Below are 21495 nucleotides of genomic sequence, written 5' to 3' on the forward strand. Positions count from 1 at the left end.
AGCCGCGGCGCTGGCTCATTGTGGTATTATTCACAATAAATAGCCCATAGGAACAGCCTAAGTAACCATCTACTGATGAATAGATAAAGAATATGTGGTACATACTCAAAATGAAATACTACTCAACCATAAACAAGAATGAAATTGTGGCATTCACAGCAATATAGATAGAACTGGAGGTTGTTATGTTAAGCAAAATATGCCAGACACGGAAAGGCAAGCATCACATGATCTTACTCATATTTGGAGTCTAAAAAAATTGATCTTAGAGAATTATAAAAATGAAAGTGCAGTTGCTAGAGGCTGGGGCTGGGGTGTAGTGGAAAGGGAGAGATGGGGAAAGGCTGATGAATGGATGTTTGTTATAGCTAGAGAGAAGTGAAAGTTCTGGTGTTCAGTTGCACAGTAAGATGACTATAGATAATGTTCTGTTTATTTCTCTATTAAAAGGAAAAAACTAAACGATGCAATTTTTGGATGTTTGAGTAGAAAGACATATTTACTCTGATTGCATATAACACAATGTATACTAGTATTGAAACATTATATAATACCCCATAAATATGTACAATTTTTATGTCTCAAAAATTGTTTCTCAAAGAAACCTTTTATTTAAGGAATATAAATTCCATACATACAACTTTAGGAATATAGTGATTCCTCCCACCATACCCACCTTCTCACCCACACTCCTACCCCACTTCCTCCTCTCTCTCCCATTCCCAGTCCCATTCTCCATTAAGATTCATTTTCAAATAACTTTATGCACATAAGACCAACCCTATACTAAGTAAAGATTTCAACAATTTGCACACACACACACACAAACTGAGAACAAATTTTACAGTTAACTTTCATATAACAACTTATTGAGGACAGAGGTTCTGTGTGAAAAGTTAATGCACAGTGACTCCTGTTGTTAATTTACCAATTAACACTCTTATGTATGATGTCAGTGACCACCTGAGGCTCTTTACATGTGCTGCCTAGACTATGGAAACCTTTTGAATCCACCAACTCTGTCAGTATTTAGACAAGGCCATAAGAAAAGTAGAAGTTCTCTCCTCCCTTCAGAAAAAAGTGTCCTTCTTTGATGACCACTCCTTTCCCCTGGGGTCTCACTCACAGAGATCCTTCATGTAGAATATTTTTTTGCCACAGTGTCTTGACTTTCTATGCCTGAGATGCTCTCATAGGGCTTTCAGCCTGACCAGGATACCTTAAAGATCTTATTCCAAGGTCAGAGTGCTACTTAAAGTGATTATCATTCTATGAGTCTGCTGTGTGGACTGCTTTCCATATTGGAACATCAAAATTTTTAATAACAAAGATTATTAAAAAGAAATAAATAAAAGCTGTTACACAACCATAATTTCTAGGCTGCCACAATTTGTAACCCAAGCCTATTTGTGGATGTATTGCCTCAGCTGACCATATCCCTAACAGTGGAATTGAACAGAAATTGGAGTCCAGTTAGAATCCAATTTGGCTTATTCCATTCTTTTCCTTTAAGTAAGAGATACATAGAATTAGAGAATGACAAACTGATTTACTAAATTAATGGGCACACCACTGCTACATTTAATTCTGTGTTGTGTTTTCAGTGGTTACAAGTAATAGGAAATTAATGCATATAATTTTTTTAATTCTTTCAGGTTTTTGACCAAGCCAACTTCTCCTCCAAGGTAAGTTACACTCAACTAGTTCTCAGTATGTTGGTAAAATCCAGTATGTCGTTGGCTTTGGCTTTGGTTATATTTTTACTGTTGAAGAGTGTGACATTCAATTGGTGCCCACAATTAGGTTTTTATTGGTGAATTTAGTACTCCAAGTACTGGATTAGACTGGAGAAAGGAAGAGTGTGCAGGCGAGAGATGTTTTCTTGCTTGATTGGTCCTTTTATAAGACAGTAGACTCTTTATCTCTGATGTTCAAAGACAGAAGAAAGTTTCTTTGTCAGTGGCTGTAACAGGGTCTTGCACCTCTGCTAAAGCCTGTTTCGGAAGAATTAAAAAGCAGAGTGCCCTTCGTACAGCCCTAACACTGAGAGGCTTCCATGCTCAACTCAGCAGGGCAGCATTTGCCAAGTTGTTTAACTTTCCTGGAGTATCTGTAAAAACTAGCAATTGAAGATGTGTTAATCATATTAAAGAACACAATAGGAATCCTTTTTTATTTCATTAGAAAATCAGGATGCATTTGATGTGCACCATCTGGTTTGTGAATGCAAGAATAAGTTTTTCAAAAGGGCACATTTCCAAGTTCTGTGTTTCCTATGCTTCAGAAGGAAAAACCCATAAGCAGCTCTGTTTTTAATGAGAGCAAGGCTGAAGCTAATAGGATTGGGATGGATTTCCAGTGTGTACCATTTCTCCTAAACTACATGTGTTTGCAGTACTTTTGGCAGCCTTGTCCTGTTTAAAGGCCGGGTTTCCAATTGTAAATTGTGAAGTTCTCCAAGTGTTAATTGGAAAATAGAGAGTGGCATGGTTGTAGCAGAGCATCTGGCTCTTTAGGTATTAATTATGGCTCCGTCTACTCATAAACACTAGTATTTTTATATTATCTTGTTATTCACTATGTTACTTTTCAAAACAGTACATTTTCAAGTCACAGAAAAGGTCAAGTTAAACTTTACCATGTATTATATGCTTGCTAAAAATATCTTTGATAAGCAGTGACTATTCATAAACAGTAAGCAGCAAGAAACAGAAGATATCAGATTTATTATTGCTGCCCGATGTTGAGCCCTAAAATATATTTTTATATACATAAATATAAATTTAAATATAACTCTAGAAAATGGCCATCATAATCTAGGGTGTAGCTCTTAACAGAAACATCTTTGAGTCAGAAAAACTGCTTTAGAGAAATAACTCATTCAGCTTTCTGTTAATTTTTAAATACTACATAGTAACAAACATGATTTGTGAGGCACTATGATGCTCTTCCTAACCTCGAAGTAATTGGAGGCATCTTCTGTGTGTATTCCACAAGCCCAGCTCACGCTGATGCAGGAAACATAATTACATTACAGGCAATCTCATCTACGGTAATTACAACTGTCGCCGTCAATCCAATTAAACAGGATAACCAACTCTACCAAGTCAGAAACTCCACACTAAATCCAGACTTTGGGAATAAGTACGTGATTAAGGATTTTGAGAATTTTCACTTGCTGAAATACTATTGCTTGCAAAAATAGGCAACAATTTTGAGAGAGAGTGGGGAGAGAATAAATACTGGTGGACATTTTCATTTTACATTTACTAGTCAATTTCTTATTTCTAAACACAGAAATCAGTAAAGTTTCTCAATACTAGAGCTTCAGATTATTATTATTATTACTATTAAGCCCATCTCCCTGTGATCATTTCCTTCTTGTTGATATCTCCAGCCTTTGCAATTTAAATGCTACTTTGTAAAATGTCCTTGTATTCCCGGCTTCATTGTTTCTGCACCTCATGCTTCATGTTGAGTGTCTAAGAAACCTGAAGGCTGCACTGTGTTGCTTACTTCTGTTCTGTTTTTCCTGACACTGAATTCGTGCCCTGACTCTGCGGCAGGATGATTTGTTGAAGCATTGTGTAGTGTTTAGTCTGTCTTTAGTTTTCTTTCCACCATTGCAAGTGCATGGCACACGTTGGACTTAAAGAAACTACTGTATCAGATAATGGGGGTTTTAAGGTGCAGGGTAGGAAAGGAAAGCCAAAGGCCCTCCCTAATGATTTTCGCCTTTACTAAGACCATTGTCTGACCCTGGAAGATGGAGAGGAAGGAGTTTCCATAATAATTGAGATTGGATTTCTTATCTGGTAGAATAGAGATCAGAATCAAATTGAGTGCTAAAAAATAATGGAAGAAATGGGACATTTCTTGTGCATCTAAGTTTGTGGACTAAAGATTTACATAATGAAAGTGCTTAGCATATACCTGTTTTTATTAAATATAATTCCTAAGTACATTTTAGAATCCAACTGATCAAATAACCTTAAGAAAAAAATTAGAACCTAGAAAGTCTTGATTTGCTTAACCTCTTCGGAGTAGAGGCAGGCATTCATTCCACTGTTTGTTTACAGATGACTAAACAGGGATATGCTAATAACTTCAGTAAAACTATAGAAGAAAATAGTCCAGCACAGATATTGAAAGTTGAATTTGGCAAGACTGGATTAATATTGTAAATATTCAGGATTTCCATGAACATGCAGTATATACTACACTCACATTGCCTATTTATTTTTTGTGTAGAATTCAAGAGTAATTTGTTAGATTCTTTTAAGGAAACCATGGCACACACCCTTGGTAGATTTTATGACAAGGCCTTTAAAATGGAATGGCTACAGGCCAGCATTGTGGCACAGCAGATAAAGCCACTGCCTGCAACACTGACATCCCATATGAGTGCCCATTGGAGTCCCAGCTGCTCTGCTTCCAACCCAGCTCCCTGCTAATATGCCAGAGAGAGCAGTGGAAGATGGCCCAGGGACATAGGCCCCTGCCATCCACATGGAAGACACAGATGAAGCTCCTGGCTCTAGCCTGGCCCAGCCCTGGCCATTGCAGCCTTTTGGGAAAGTGAACTAATGGATGGAAGATATCCGCCCCCCCCCAACTCTGCCTCTCAAATTAATAACTCTTTTTTTTTTAAAATGTGATGGCTGCAAATAATAAATAACTGTAATTGGTATCTATTGCTGTGTAACAAATTACCCAGAAAATTAGCAGGTTAAAATAGTTAGCATGTGTTGTCTCACAAAGTTTTTGAGGGTCATGAATCCAGCAGCAGCTTGCAAAGGGTTTAACAGGAGCCTATCAAAGTTCAGCCCTTCAGGCCCTGCAGGCTTGAGTTTGATGGATGACACTGTTTCACAGTGGCAGTTGACTGGCAGTCCCAGTTCTGCATGCACTATTGTCAAGAGACTTGGTTCCCGGCCGGCACCGCAGCTCAATAGGCTAATCCTCCACCTGCGGCGCCGGTACTCCGGGCTGTAGTCCCAGTTGGGGTGCCGGTTCTATCCCGGTTGCTCCTCTTCCAGTCCAGCTCTCTGCTGTGGCCCGGGAAGGCAGTGGAGGATGGCCCAAGTCCTTGGGCTCTGCACCCGTGAAGCACCTGGTTCCTGGCTTCGGATCGGCGCAGCACCAGCCATTGCAGCCATTTGGGAAGTGAACCAACCAAAGGAAGACCTTTCACTCTGTCTCTCTCTCTCTCACTGTCTAACTCTGCCTGTCAAAAAAAAAAAAAAGAGAGAGAGAGAGATTTGGTTCCTTACATGCGGGACTCTGTGTAGACTACTTGAGTGTCCTCAAACATGGCATCTCACTTCCCCCACAGTGAGTGATCTGAGTAAGAGAGTAATAGAGAAAAAGAGTAAGCAAGCAGCCTAAGAGGCTTCCTCTCACACCAGCCAATACTCTGACACTAGTAGGGTGTCCTTTACCAATTCGCAGAAATAGCGCATACACCCTACCCTGTATTAAACACTCAGCTCTTGCCTCAGATGCCGATCACACATAGAGTGCCTAAGCTACCCTTAAGGGGTTCCTACTACTCCCCCACTTCAGATTCAATAATTTACATAACTCAGGGAAGCACTGTATTTATTATTACAATTTTATTATGGAAGATACAACTCAGGAGCAATGGAAAAAGTGCTTAGAATGGATGGCACTGCCCTCTTACACCTGAGCCCTATTAATCAGTTTCCTATGCCTACACAACTAGCCTAGTCCCAATGCTTACATCATCTGCTCTATCAGGTCAAGAAACGCTCATTTCAATGATGCTGGAACTATTCATCTTGTTTCAACTGATGGGATCTCTCTGCCCTCAAATAAATAAATAAATATTCTTTTTTAAAATATTTTTATTTATATATTTGAAAGAGTTACACAGAGAAAAGAGGTAGAGAGACAGAGAGAGAGATCTTCCATCCAATGGTTCACTCCCCAATGAACCGCGACGGCCAGAGCTGAACCAATCTGAAGCCAGGAGCCAGGAGCTTCTTCCAGGCCTCTCATGTGGGTACGAGGGCCCAAGGACTTAGGCCATCTTCCACTGCTTTCCCAGGCCATAGCAGAGAGCTGGATTGGAAGAGGAGTAGCCGGGACCAGAACCAGCACCCATATGGGATGCCGGTGCTTCAGTCCAGGGTGTTAACCCACTGTGCCACAATGCTGGCCCCAATAAATTTAAAAAAAAAAAAGCATAGTATCCCCCCTCTCAATCTGCCATTTTGCTTTCTGCAATTTCAGTTACTACAGATCAACGGCATCCAAAAATATTGCGTGAAAAACTTCTAGAAATAAACAATTTATAAGTGTAAAATTACGTGCCCTTTTGAATAACATGATGAAAAATATCACTCCATTGCATTCATTTCCTCCTGGTGTGTATATATATCATCCCTTTGTCCAGGGTATCAACACTGTATATATCCCTGCCCGTTAGTCACTTGGTAGCCAGCTTGGTTATCAGATGGACTGTAATGGTATGGAAGTACTTGTGTTCAAGTAACCCGTACTTTTACTTAGTAATGGCTCCACAGTAGTGATGCTGACAATTTGGATATGATGAAGAGAAACTATAAAGTGTGTTCTTTAAGGTAAAAGGTGAAAATTCTTGATTTAGTAAAAACAAAAATTGTCCTGACATTACTAACATAAGTAATTGTTATTAACCTCTTCTTGTGCCTTGCGCCCAGTTTATAAATTAACTTGTCATAGGTATGTATGAAGGTACTTCAGAGAGTTTGTGGGGGAATGTAAATAAAATACATTGCACATTTTTCATGAACTTTATAAAGCGCCCCTATATGCAAAGAAAAAACATTCTATATAGAGTTTTATACTTTCTGTGGATTGGGGCATCTACTGGAGGTCTAGAAATATATTCCCCACAGTTTTAGGGAACTACTGTATAATAAAATCATATATGACTCTCCTGGTCATCACACTTTCTAATTGGCCGTCAGAATGATATCTCTGGCATGACATCGTAAAACTGAACGGTATGAACAGATCACAGATCATCCAACCAGCAAACAAACCTTAGAAATCTCCTACCCTCTCACTTTTTAAAGAAACAGAAGCTCATCAAGGATCACTGCCTGTTCCAAGGTTATAAAGCACAGTAGTGGCAGCAGGTTTTGATTTTGAACTCTTGAAGCCTTGCCCCTCTCCACTTCTCTCTCCTGCCACAGGGTTGATGCGTTTCGCCTCTATCACTGTAAGCGAATCTGCCTGTCTTTTATTAAAACAAACACACATGTCAAGGAGGAGAACATTATTGGTTTCAAGAAAAAGTACCAATGCATTTCAGAATATATTTTCATTCAACAGTAGAGGCTTAATTAAGATGTAGTCCCCTGCCTTGCAAGTGAGTAATCTTCTGAAGAAGTTGCTTTGGATAACCATGAAATATGCACTGATGGCTTTTGTACATTGTGTGTTTGACATGTCGAGTGCTGGTGAAGCGCTGGAAGGGGCACATGGGCATTTCTTTCAGGGGAAGGAAGCCGATGGTAGACAAGGGATAATGCTGCAGACCGGCAAAAGGCCTGGACAGGAGTTGCCTTGAGTATGCTGGGCTTTTGCCAAACAATTCCCTGGTCACTCTGTCTCCTCTCTTTCCTGTCTCCTCTCTTTGTCATCTCTTAGCCCTTTTCAGAGCTCTTTGCAATGTTTTTTGTAGCTGAGATCATAATTTGACCTCAGAGAGTGAAGTATATTCTCCACCCTAAAGATTATTATTTCAAAATTTTCCAGCTTCCATGTAAACAAAGACTGCTCTTTCTGCAGTCAAGATAATATTATTATGGAATGGCTCCTTTGTGTGCCAAACGAGAGGAGACTTGCATTCTCTGCCATTTCCTTAAAGGGACATTGTGTTACTTCACTGACTTTGATTATATTAAAGATGCAGAAGGCTCTAATCCATAGATTACTGATTTATAAATTTTCTTCCTCATTCTCTGTCACTGGCAATTGTCTTTCCTAGATTAACCTAAATAGTCTGTTAATAATCAAGAAATATACTAGTTACATATACTGGTGGTGATTTTGCTTGTGGAAGAATTTTCCTTCGTAGGCTTCAATAGAAAATGAGCATCCTTTGGGCCTCCATTTGGCACAGCAGTTAGAATGTTGCCTGACATGCCCACATCCCGTATCAGTACCTGGGTTCAAGTTTCCATTCCAGCTTCCTGATAACGCACACCCTGAGAGGCAATGATGGTGGCTCAAGTACTTGAGTTCCTGCCGGATGGAAATGGGGGCTCCTGGCTTCTTTGGCTTGGCCCAGTCCTGGCTGTTGCAGACATTTGGGGAGTAAAATAGCAGATAGACAATCTCTGTGTGTGTGATTCTCTCTCTCTGCCTCTCCATATCTGTCTCTGTCTCTCTACCTTCCTTTCACATAATTTTTTAAAAAGAAAATGAGTATCCTCTTTATCTTTTTTGGCAAACAGAAAACATTTCTACAATATCTGATTTTTCATATTTCCATTAACATTGCAAAGTTATTAAATATTATCTGGGAGGAGTCTACTTTTTTATTTTTCTTCATTGTTCACTTCATAATTTATTTTCTCATAGATAAATAATGATGTGTCAAGGAGTCATAAGCATCAAATAACCTCCTGTGTTGGAATTTATAGATACTTATCTTTAAGTAGATATTAATAACAAACCAATGTTATATTATCCTCATGTAATATTTTCTCTGGTTCCACTTACAGCAAAATACTTCAATCTCCTATGCCCAAATCAATATTTCACTTCAATGAAGTACATGTATTTGACCCATACTTTCAGAATCTTGATATAACTCAATGAATATTTGTATGTTGAATAGTTTTCAACTTGGGATGTTCAAGTGGGCGCACTAGTTGTCATGCTAACTTAGATTGTATAATGAGACTTCAACAAGTTCATGGGGAAACAGAATTAAAGGGTAAGTTTATTTTTGTGCAAGAAAATTTTTAAATCTATGAATAACTTTTATAATGTGCATATTCCACAAACTTTTGGAAGACCCCTTGTGTAACAAGTGGAGTGGAGTAGCCATCAATTCATGACTGTACATTATGCTTCTGAATTATCTTCACAGTTCATTAAATAGAGCTTCATAAATAAAACTCTTAAAAATGAATTAAGAAGACACACAAAGAAGGATGGTAAATACATCCCATGCTACAGCAGGAGAAACCATGTTGAGAGATATATTTGGGGCATAATTCACTGATTTATTGTCATCATCGTGTTTTTTGTATATTCAGGCTTTAATTGCAAACCAAACCAAATTTGGAAAACAGAATATAAGTGCTCCTTCAGAGGTACCTGATCAGTTTCTTTCCTTGTAGGGATATGTTAGTTTACACTTCTCCTCCATTGAGAAGCAACTCCTTAAACATTTGAGACCATACACGCCAGTCTTAACTGACCTGACCCCAAAGGAAGTTTTTGAGCTTGATTGTGTCTAAAGCCAATTTCAAATTTGTCTTTCTGCATTAAATATAAAAAATATGTAAATCACAAGACTTACTAAATCTTAATGGTTGTAACCCAGTTAACCTCACTTTATGTGCTAGCTGTTAGCTATGGTTCCAATGTGTACCTTCCAGAATTCAGGGCTTGCCAATGTGATAGTGTTAACAGATGGGATCTCTAGGTGATTAAGCCATGAGTACTGTTCTTTCATTAATAGGATTTAAGAACCTTTTAAAAGAGGCTTCATGGAGCTGACATTGTGACAGTGGCTTAAACATCCCATATGGATTCTGATTCAAATATCCTGGCTACTCCACTTCTTATCCAGCTCCCTGCTAATATGTCTGGGCAAGCAATGGAAGATGGCCCAAGTCCCTGGGCCCCTGCACCCACCTGGGAGACCTGGATGAAGCTCCTGGCTCCTGGTTTGGCCTAGACAAGCTTCAGCTATTGCAGCTATTTGGGGAGTGAACCGGTGGATGAAAGATCTCTCTCTCTCCCTCTCCCTCTCTCCCTCTCTCCCTCTCTCCCTCTCTCCCTCTCACTCTCTATCTAATCTCTGTCTCTTTCTTTGTATAACTGTATCTTTCAAATAAATAAAATAAATCTTAAAGAAGTAGAGCTGTGACTCAAAAAAAAAAAAAAAAAAAAAAAGCTTTCCAGAATTTCATAGTTTGCCTTCTGCCTTCTGCCTCCTACCACAGGAGGACACAGCAAGAAGGTCCTTATGAAACCATATACACATCCAGCTCCTTGAGCGTGGATTTACTGACCTGTAGACGTGTGAGAAAATCAATTCCTGTTCTTTGTAAGTGACTTAATTTCAGACACTCTGTTATAGCAGCACAAAACAGACTAACACCCTGTTCATTTAGGAAATCCAGCGCTCTATACATTTGCCCCTCTGCAAGTCCTTCCAGAAAGTTCCATGTGATGTCATTTGTTCAGGAATGACTCTCACAGCGTGTGTATTTCTTTACTTGTGACCCCACCAGGGCCAATACCATCTCCTACTGCCTGCTATTGCCCCTACTGCTTTAATGACCTTACTTCCTTTTGCAATACCCACTGGGCACTGGACATGGGCTTTGTTGTGCCAAACAGCCTTGTGGCTCTTGCTGCCCAATCCAGTCTGGTCATCATTTGCTGGTGCTGTTTTAAGGATATCCAAACTGTCCTATAACCTGAAATAGAATTAGAACTGATTAATTCTGTGGTTAAAGATTCCCTACCCCTTACAGTGCCTAAGAAGTTTACATAAGCATGATCATTTCAACTCAGTCTCTATTACATTATGATGGATTCTTCCTGGAAAGAAATATAGTGCCACTGCCTAGCTCTCAGCCTAGTCCTGTGAGACTTCTGTTGAACCACTGTGTGAATTCAACATACATCCTCAACTTAATTTGAATTCTAGTAGTGGATTCACCTTTAACCAAATGCTCTTAACCCTAAGAGAAATGTTGGGTGCCATGTGAATAAACTTTTCTATACCCTTACTAGTGCAATAAGAATTTTCAGAAATGTTTAAACCTTAGTAATAAAGAATAATAGAGTAGGCTCAAACTAAAATCTCTACCACAATATGCACATTTATAGTTTTCTGCTCTTTTAAATGAAAAGTTTTCATAAATCTGCTTCGTTCCTGTATTTATTATCTTACTTATAGTTTTAAAATTTAATCTTGGCATGATTTTTCTTCCAAACTCTTAATATAAATGGCAATTCTCTGTGTGGAAATATTAAAGAAAAAATAGTTCCCAGAACTTCCCTATTTTTCTAATGCTGAAGAATACAGTTAATAAACCACAGAAATATCCAATGTGATTGTAGGAAATAGAAACCAGAATGAAAGCAAATAGGACAGGGAAAGGAAGTTGATACTCCTAAAACACTTCTATATGCATTAAGTTATTTAAGAAATAACTACATTCTCTGTAACAGTTAAAAAGATACACAACAGACTCATAGAATGGCAAATGCCCTAAACAGCACTCTGGCCTCAGAATCAGCCCTTAAGGCATTTGAATCTGGCTAAAAAGCCCATGAGAGTTTCGCAGGCATGGAAAGCTAAGACACTGTGGCCTAAAAAATGACCTAAATGAAAGATCTCTGTGAGTGAGATCCCAGCGGAAAGAACAGGCCATCAAAGAAGGAGGTACCTTTCTCTGAAGGGAGGAGAGAACTTCCACTTTGACCATGGCCTTGTCTAAACAAGGTCAGAGTTGGTGAATTCAAGAGGCTTCCATAGCCTTGGCAACTCATGACAAGAGCCTCGGGTGATTACTGACATCATAAATAAGAGTGTCAACTGTTAAATCAACAACAGGAGTCACTGTGCACTTACTCCCCATGTAGGACCTCTGTCCTTAATGTGTTGTATATACGAATTAACAGTAAAACTACTACTCAAACAGTGCTCTATACTTTGTGTCTCTGTGTGGGTGCAGTCTGTTGAAATCTTTACTTAGTATATACTAAGTTGATCTTCTGTATATAAAGATAATTGTAAATGAATCTTGATGAAGAATGGGATGGGAGAGGGAGTGGGAGATGGGATGGTTGCGGGTGGGAGGGAGGTATGGGGGGAAAAGCTGCTATAATTCAAAAGTTGTACTTTGGAAATTTATATTTATTAAATAAAAGTTAAAAAAATAAAAAGTTTCCCTATAAATTTGCAAAAAGGAGAGATTTTAAAATAACTAGGTATGTTTAGAACACAGGTTTGTGTGGGCTATAACCCAGAGGTAGCTGAGGCTCAATGGTCATTCCTAATGCATGCAGCACCCACGAGCTAAAGCACATGGAATTTTATCATAATGGAAGCAACAGCAAAGGTACCTGTGTCAAGGTTGCATGTAATTGATAGCTCAGCCAACCCCACCTTCCTGCACAAACAGATGCACACACACACACACACACACACACACACACCAGTCTAGGACTTTGCTTCAGAATTTAAAAGATATCATAGTCTTTTTACTTCTCTACATTTATTTTTTCTTTTTTGGAGCTTGTTTTGATACTGTTTCTTCTATTTTCTCCAGAAACCTTTTATTTAAGGTACACAAACTTCATGCATTTCATAAATACAACTTTAGGAACATAGTGATTCTTCCCACCCTATGCGCCCTCCCACCCACACTCCCACCCTTTTTCCTCCTCCCTCCCCACTCCCATTCTTATTTTTTACTAGGATCCATTTTAATTTAACTTTATACACATAAGATTAACTCTATACTTATAAAGAGTTCAACAAATAGTATAAAAAACAAAAATTGTTCCTCAACAGTTGAGACAAAGGCTGTTCAAAGTCATTGCATCTCAAAGTGTCAATTTCACTTCTATAGATGAGCTTTTAGGCGCTCTATTAGTTACCACAGATCAAGGAGAACATATGATACTTGTCCTTTTGGGATTGGCTTATTATGCAACTTTACAGTTGCATCCATTTTGTTGCAAATGACAGGATTTCAATTTTTTTATTGCTGTTTAGTATTCCCTGGTATACATGGCTCATAATTTCTTTATCCAGTCTTCAATTGACAGGCATTTGTGTTGATTCCATATCTTAGCTATTGTGAATTGAGCTGCAGTAAGCATGGGGGGTACAGATAACTGTTTCATATGCTGATTCCATTTCCTTTGAGTAAACTCCGATGGGTGGGATGACTGGTTTGTATGGTAGGTCTATATTCAGATTTCTATTTCATCTTCAAGATGTCTTGCACTTTTTGTGTCCTAAATGTATAATAATAAAGGCATGATTCAATAATGATGATAGCTTATTTTCATGAAAAAATATTTTTAAACAAATTTTTAATGAAATGGGAAATACCTATGCTAAAACATCAAGTGAAAGAACAGATTACAAAACTTTTTATAAATCATAATCAATTTGCATATGTATATTTGTATATATGAAATACATAAAACATGCTTATTATAAGGCTGATATAATTGTAGGGAATGTTTGTTGTGTAATTTTCTATAGGACTCATTTTCTATAATAAGCATATATAATTTTTAAGAAATATTTGTTATTTTGAAAGGTAGGGAAACAGAGAAAAGAAAGACTGGGAGAAAGAGAGAGAACCTCCATCCTCCATCTCACCTCTCAAATGCTCTCAAGAACGCGCTGGGCCCAAGCCCAGGAGTTGGGAATTTAGTCCTGGTTTTCCACATTGGTGACAAGGACCAAGCACTTGAGCCATCACCTGCTGCCTCCCAGAGTGCACAGGAGCAGGAAATTGGAATCAAGAGTGGAGCCAGAACTTGAACCCAAGTAGTCTGATGTGAGATGATGGGACTTAGGTATCCCACATATCATCCCAATAGCTATGCCAGATGCCTGCCACAACATCTAAATTTAATAAAAGAAAAAATGAGATATTATATAGGAGAATAAAATTTTTAATAGAAAACTTTTACTTAATAAATATAAACTTCAAAAATACAACTTTTGGATTATAGTGGTTCTTCCCTCCATAACCACCCTCCCACCCATAAACCATCCCATCTCCTACTCCCTCTCCCATCCCATTCTTCATTAAGATTCATTTTTAATTATCTTTATATACAGAAGATCAACTCTATACTGAGTAAATATTTCAACAATTTGCACCCACACAAAGTATAAAATGTTGTTTGAAGATTAGTTTTACCATTAATTCTCATAGTACAACACGTTAAGGACAGAGGTCCTATATGGGGATCAAGTGCACAGTGACTCCTGTTGTTGATTTAACAATTGACAGGAGAATAAATTTTTTAACTTTATTTGTAAGACAAGTGGGAGCTGGTGTTGTGGTGCAGCAGGTTAAAGCCCTGGCCTGAAGCGCCAGCATCCATATAGGCACCAGTTTGAGTCCTGGCTGCTCCACTTCCAATCCAGCTCTCTGCTATGGCCTGGGAAAACAGTTAGAAGATGGCCCAAGTGCTTGGGCTCCTGCACCCATGTGGGAGGCCCAAAAGAAGTTCCTGGCTCCTGGCTTTGGATCAGCTCAACTCTGGCTGTTGCAGCCATCTGGGGAGTGAACCAGCGGATGGAAGACCTCTCTCTCTCTGTCTCTACCTCTCTCTGTTGTCGCTCCCCCTCTTCGTGGAGGAACGACACTAAGCCCTGCCTAGGCTTCATATCCGAGTCACGGCACCATTATGTCGCTCCCCCTCTTCGTGGAGGAACGACACAGGACCCTGCGCTGTTCTTTTGTCTGCTCGGCCCTCCCCGGGTTTGCTGCTGGTTCTTCCCGGGTTGGCTACTGTCCCTTCCACCTCCGTGGAAGGGCGGTTCCCCCTGGCCACATTCCCCACTTCTGCAGGGGAGCGGCACTCCGCCGGCCGGCTCTCTCGGGGGCTGCACAGGTGTTCCCCTTAGATGTTCCCCTTAGATGTTCCTGGTGCATGCCGTCTCTCTCCTCCTTTATAGTCCTCCTCCGCCAATCCCAACTCGGCTGCCCACACGCCGAGTACGCTGCTCTCCTCCAATCAGGAGCAAGTCCTACAGTGTATTGGCTGAACTGGAGGCAGCTGTGTAGAAGCTGTTTTCTTCTCTCCCAGCGCCATATTGTGGGAGAGCAGATGCATAGAATAAGTCTTAATTCCAGTAACAGTCTAGTCCGGGTTGCTCCCCACACTCTGTAATTCTGTCTTTCAAATAAATAAAATAAATCTTAAAAAAAAAAAATTGCCCAGCACTGCAGCTCACTGGGCAAATCCTCCACCTGCGGCGCTGGCACCCTGGGTTCTAGTCCTGGTTGGGGCGCCGGATTCTGTCCCAGTTGCTCCTCTTCCAGGCCAGCTCTCTGCTGTGGCCCAGAAAAGCAGTGGAGGATGGCCCAAGTGCTTGGACCCTGCACCCGCATGGGAGACCAGGAGGAGGTGCCTGGCTCCTGGCTTCAGATCGGCGCAGCGCGCCGGCCGCAACACACCAGCTGTAGCAGCCACTTGGAGGGTGAACCAACAGAAAAAGGAAGACCTTTCTCTCTGTCTCTCTCTCACACTAACTCTGCCTGTCAAAAAAAAAAAAAAAAAAAAAGACAAAGTGACAGGTATGTATTTGGGGGGGGGGGGCAAGGGGAGGATCATCCATCTCCTGGTTTGCTGGCTCTTAGTCCGCCCGAACAAGGATGGGCTGGGTCCGAAGAAAGGTAAGTGCGCCGCTCTCCGGTTCCCCAGCCTCCCGATCCCGGGATCCCGGAGACAATCAGACGCAGCAGGGAGTCAAGTCAAGCAAGCAAGAACTCAGTTTATTGCACGTGTAGCAAAGCCTTTTAAAGCACAAGACCGCAGGATTACTGGGGCAGGGCATGAGCACCAACCAATTACTTAAAAGGTCATTTTACAGGGTGACTTTTTACAGGACCAGCCATATGTCTGTACACTCATCATCAGTTGTCACCTCCCCTGATGCTACGCGGCCAATCAGCTTTGGTGGTAAACGACTTTCGGTACCGCCCACCTTACTTCCTCTGGGTGCCATCTTTGAATTGCCACATGTGCCTAATTTCCCTGCAGGCGCCATCTTTGAATTGCCTCCTGTGCCTAATTTCCCCACACTGGTTCACTCTGCAATATCAGCAACAGCCAGAGCTGGACCAGGCTGAAGCAAGAAGCCAAGAACTCCATCCAGGTCTCCCACATGGGTGAGATGGCAGATACTAGGGCCTGCATCAGCTGTCTTCCCGAGTGCATTAGTGGGAAGCTGCATTGAAAGCAGAGGTAGAACCTGATTCCAGGCATTCCACTTATGGTATGCAGGCATTCCAAGTGGCAACTTAAACCACTGTGCCACAACATCCACACCAGGAAAGTAAACCTTGGAAAGTTATTTAGATAAAACATACTACTATGTCAAATGTCCTGAAACTGTAAAAGAGAAGAAACTTTGACTTTGATTAAGCTGAGGCAAAGCAGCCACATTTGTGTGGAGGACTCAGGTAAGAGTTGCTAAGCAGTGTCATTGAGAAAAGTGGTCAGGAATAAAGATGAACTATGAAAATGGAGTGTGATAAGACAAACAGGAAACAAAAGGGGATGGAAGGGAGAAATGTGAGTTTCTGTCCCTTGGCTTTGTCCTGATCATGTCCTTTGCCGTTGGTTCACCCTCCAATGGCCACTGCGGCTAGCGCACTGCTGCCGGTGCACTGCACTGATCCGAAGGCAGGAGCCAGGTGCTTATCCTGGACTCCCATGGGGTGCAGGGCCCAAGCACTTGGGCCATCCTCCACTGCCCTCCCGGGCCACAGCAGAGAACTGGCCTGGAAGAGGGGCAACCAGGACGGAATCCGGCGCCCCGACTGGGACTAGAACCCAGTGTGCCGGCGCTGCAAGGCGGAGGATTAGCCTATTGAGCTGTGGTGCCGATGACTTGTTGGGCTTTAAATGGAATGTTCTTGAGAGAATACCAAGTACAAATTTTATATCAAAACGCTGCCCTGTATGCTGTCCGGGGACTGTACCATTGTTCTTTTGCATGTTTAGGGGTTTAACTGGCCCCTAAAAAGAATTGAGCCTGCAGTTATAGTGACCAAACCTCAAGGCTCATAGTGACTAAGAATTCTATTGAGAAAATAAACCATTCTGGGGCCAGCACTGTGGCACAGTGGGTTGAGGCCCTGGCCTGAAGCACCAGCATCCCATATGGGTGCCAATTGTAGTCCCGGCTGCTCCTCTTCCGATCCAGCTCTCTGCTATGGCCTGGGATAGCAGTAGAGGATGGCCCAAGTCCTTGGGCCCCTGAACACATATGGGAGACCAGAAGAAGCTCCCAGCTTCTGGCTTCGGATCAGTGCAGCTCCAGCCATTGTAGCCATCTGGGGAGTAAAACCAGCGGATGGAGGACCTCTCTCTCTGTCTCTACCTTTCTGTAACTCTGTCTTTCAAATAAATAAAATAAATCCTTTTTAAAAAAAAAAGAAAAAATAAACAATTCTGAGAATAAAATACACATACAATGCAATCATCAGTCCCTTGACTACCTGAACACAAGAAATTCAATGTATATCTCCCTTTGGGCAATGTTAGCACAGTAAATTATTGCATTGGAGTGTAATATCCTTAAAGGGTAGTATTGTCTAGAAAGTTCTTATCCAAAATGATTCCAAGAGGACTAAGCTTGTGGACACCTTGTGCTTCTTTTCATAGATACGACTTCTTGTCTAATTTCCTAGATCTATGCTATGGTTTCTCACTGTCTCCAGCAGTCTCCAAGCCCTTTTAGTTTGCCTCTTGGATTGTGTATGGGCTTGGAAAGTTAGTGCTGTGTCCAAGAGCAAGGGCCCAAGGAACTTTCCTGTGAAGGAATGGCATGAGTTTTTAGTACTCAAACTTCTATGAAGACTGTGTTGACTACTCAAAGGTGTTTTAGTCACTTTTTAAAAAAAAGTTATTTTGCATTATTGATATCATCCAAAAGGTGAATTCTTATCAATGAGTAAATATCAAACCGTTGTTCTCTTGGGAATTTGCTGTAACTCTACAACTTTCACAACTTCTTTTCTAAATCTTGGAGTCACAAAATCCTCAAAATGCACACATAGAATTTATGATGTAACACACACTTTAGATGCAATGTAAATGTATTATGAAAAATGTAGGTTGTTTCATGACAATGAATTTAAGCTTTATGGAGGATACAACTCCATATTATTTCTCTTTCCATTATTATTGTGACAAAGAATACCAGTGATTGTTTGAAAATCTTAGGAACTTTAAAAAATGTAGAAGTCCACAATACGGAGCTAAGCAGTTGGTTACCAGCACAGCATTGAAATAACCCCCCCCCCCCCACACACACACACCACCCCCATACAGATACTTTGGAGGAGTCAGCAAATTTTATCTCATCTCACTTTATCCCTTATGTTCAGTTGGTGGGAGGCTAGATTTGAGCCTTATTTATTCACTCATTAGGTAACATTTTACATTACTACCTCATTTCTAGGAATATTTCAATTAATATGTTATTCATTCCTCATTGAAGATTTATTGGGCTCCACCATGCATCAGGCACTCCCCCATATACTCAGGTTTGACAACAGTGAACAAGGCAGATCAGATCTCTTACTCAGAAAGCTTCAATTTTTACAGTTGGGGGAAGTCAGTAATAAAAAAAAATACTAATAATGTAAATAGTGCTTAGTGCTTAGTGCTTAGCTTGGGATGAGACACAAGCTAACTAACACTTGACCTTTGCTGTCTTGGTATTTCTAGACAAATTGTAAATGAAGTTGTTTATAAATGCAGTGTGTATGGACCATTAAAAGTCTCCATCACCTTCTTTTTAAATGAATTTATGATTTAAGGAAATATTTGAACTTATTATGATTACTGTAACCTAGTGCTATTAGTACTAAATGACAGCTAAACCTTTTCATATCCAATTGTAATTCAGTGAAAAAAAAAATGGCCACCAATTCGTGGGTGGAGGCCTGCAAGATCCCTTTACAGAAATCTAAACAAAATTAAACAAAACAAACAATAAAAACAAAGACTGAGGGGATGGGAGTGGCCAGATGAAAATCTCACACACACCGGCCCTGCTTCACAGCAGGTACAAAGTGTGTCCCCACACCACTTCCGGGGCCTCTGTTTGCAAGCACCCCATGCAGCAGAACTATGAGCTGTTTCAGCTCCCTCCAATCGAGGCAGGACATGCCTAACATTTAAATGGAATAGCATCTCTGAAGTTTCTTATACCTGGTGCCAAACTCCTTCCTTAAGTAAACAGCCCTGATTTAATTTTTTGTATTTCAAGTTTCTCTTTATCTCCAGCCTTGTATTTCTCCTCTGAGAGCAGAGTTTCCTGTCTGAAGTTATTTGGATTCTGGCCCAAGCCATTGGACCAAAGCAGTCAGCCAACAGGTCTTTGACAGATGTATCTACATAGCCTTCCTGGCCTTGCTAGGTATTTGTGTGTGCACATCAGCTCCCCAGTACAGTGCAAGATCTTCAAGAGTTCCCACCCTACAATGTCTATAGACCAGGACCTAACCTGGTGCAGGATGCACAACCATTGAAATACATGGCTTAGTAGTCGGATCACTCAAGACTGAATGGACTCTGGAGTATGACCTTGACAACTTGTTCTTTGCTGCCTCAGTGTCCCTATCTATAAAATGGGGTTCATAACAGCATCTGTCTTATAGGTTTAATGTAATTATTAGTATTTCACTTAGTATCTGACTTTTCGCCAGTATGCAGCCATTATTTTGACAAATATTTGTCCAATACATTCAACAGATATTTTTTTCAAGTCCCTAGGATGTGCTAACTACAACTGATTAGGAAATAAATCTAAAATAACTGGAACTCAGGGTGAATCCCAGGAACATTTTAGGAATCTTTCTTTCAATCAAATGTGTTCTAATTTCCACGGCTTTACCATCTGACAGCTTCCTCATGGTTATTTTAGAACTGTAAAAACTGACATTTATACACAAAATACTATTTTTTAAAAAACTACCTTCTTGTGTTTATTTTTGCAAAGATGAGGAAATTTTAGGGTTTTTTCACCTATTTAAAAATATCTTTGTCAAGGGGAATTAATAAGGACTTCCTCAGAAGTCGTGCATTCTACTGTATTGGACTGGCTGGCATCATGGTCTCTTTTTCACCTGAGTCTAAATGAAGACAATAAAAGGAAAGGAAATTGTGCCAGAATGAGAAGGAAGTTTGATATTATTTGATACTCATGCAAATCCTGTTTAGAAACATTCTCTTTGAGAAAGCATTTGCATCAGTATAACAAACATTTTAAAGATATTTTGGATGGATTATACAAAATACGAAATGGACACAATCTTTGAATTTGAAATAAAAATGCATACAGTGGCATGAGATATCCAATTGCTGACAAGAACATTTTCCCTCTAATTGTCCAGACAACTCCTAGTAAATGTTGAGGTCCATTTCAGATATCCAAACATCATCTCCTCCCGGAAGCCTTCCAGGAGATTAGCTGCCTTCACTCTGGGGTGTCTTTAGCCCTCTGAGCACTCTTGAGCAGGATTGCATCAGACTTGGGTTAATTATTTACTGATGTCTCACCCCCTCCCCGTGATCTCAGGTATCGGCATTGCCATCAAAATCCCTATTGCCAGGGCTTTTCCTGGCTATGGCACAATGGGAGGTGCTTTTTAAAAGTCTGAGGATGACTCACTGCTGGCCATTGCTCTCCAAAGAGGGAAAAACCATAGATGAGCCCCGATAAGGCATTGTGTATTGTGTAGATGTTTATGTGGATAAGTGACATTTGCATAAGAGCTTTGGCAGAGACAGGGTTGGTGTGTTCTTTCTGCCTGTTGGAACTCCTGGTACCAAGAATGAATAAGTAGATGTCAAAAAAGAAAGCTGTGCATCCAGCCTCATAATGACTGCACATATGTTTTCTTAACTCCTCACTCCCTTCCCCCTTTATAGGATCCACACTCCAGCCCCCCACCTCCTCCCAGCAGTTCCCTGACCTTTAGACAGCACTACACAAACTCCTGTGCTGAGGGGTATTTTAGATCTCCTCAGCTGCTGCCATTAAATTGCGAAGCAACACTGATGTGAGCATCCGTAGTTTCTGGCACGTGCATTTCTAGTTCTGTCTCAGCCCAGGGCCAAGACTTGCAGCAGCACGCCTAGCTCCCAGGCTCAAACGTTAGCAGGAGGGAGCTGCTGCTGCCCTCCACAGTGAGTCTGCGTGCCAAAACCACTGCCCTGCCTCCACCTCAGGGCAAGTCACGCTCAGTCAAGACTTCCCTCAGAAGCTGGAGCTCTTCACTGTCACCCAAAGTCTCTTGCAAGGGTACCTGCGCTCATGGTAGTAGATAAGGGAGAGTTCATCATCTGCTGTTTGGATGCATGGAGAGAACTGGCAGAGAATCACAGTGGCTGATGAAAGTCCCATGAAAACTATTGAGACTGAAAAGGACCATGAAAACTGGTTTCTAGGAGCCTGCACTACAGGCAGCGGCTATCCCATATGGGTGCTGGTTCGAGTCCCTGCTGCTCCACTTC

General features: G+C 40.8%; 1 protein-coding gene across 2 annotated transcripts in view; it reads left to right on the forward strand.

Annotated features, from left to right (window-relative positions):
• The window catches only part of SEMA6D (semaphorin 6D), a 666912-nt gene that overhangs the window by 459863 nt on the left and 185554 nt on the right, over positions 1-21495 (forward strand). For both annotated transcript variants that reach the window (XM_051822408.2, XM_051822409.2), the window contains one exon: positions 1656-1685. The gene's annotated coding sequence lies outside the window, so the exon portion shown is untranslated. The remainder of the gene's footprint in view (positions 1-1655; positions 1686-21495) is intronic.

Source organism: Oryctolagus cuniculus, chromosome 12 (assembly GCF_964237555.1).
Source record: "Oryctolagus cuniculus chromosome 12, mOryCun1.1, whole genome shotgun sequence".
NCBI classification, from domain to species: domain Eukaryota; kingdom Metazoa; phylum Chordata; class Mammalia; order Lagomorpha; family Leporidae; genus Oryctolagus; species Oryctolagus cuniculus.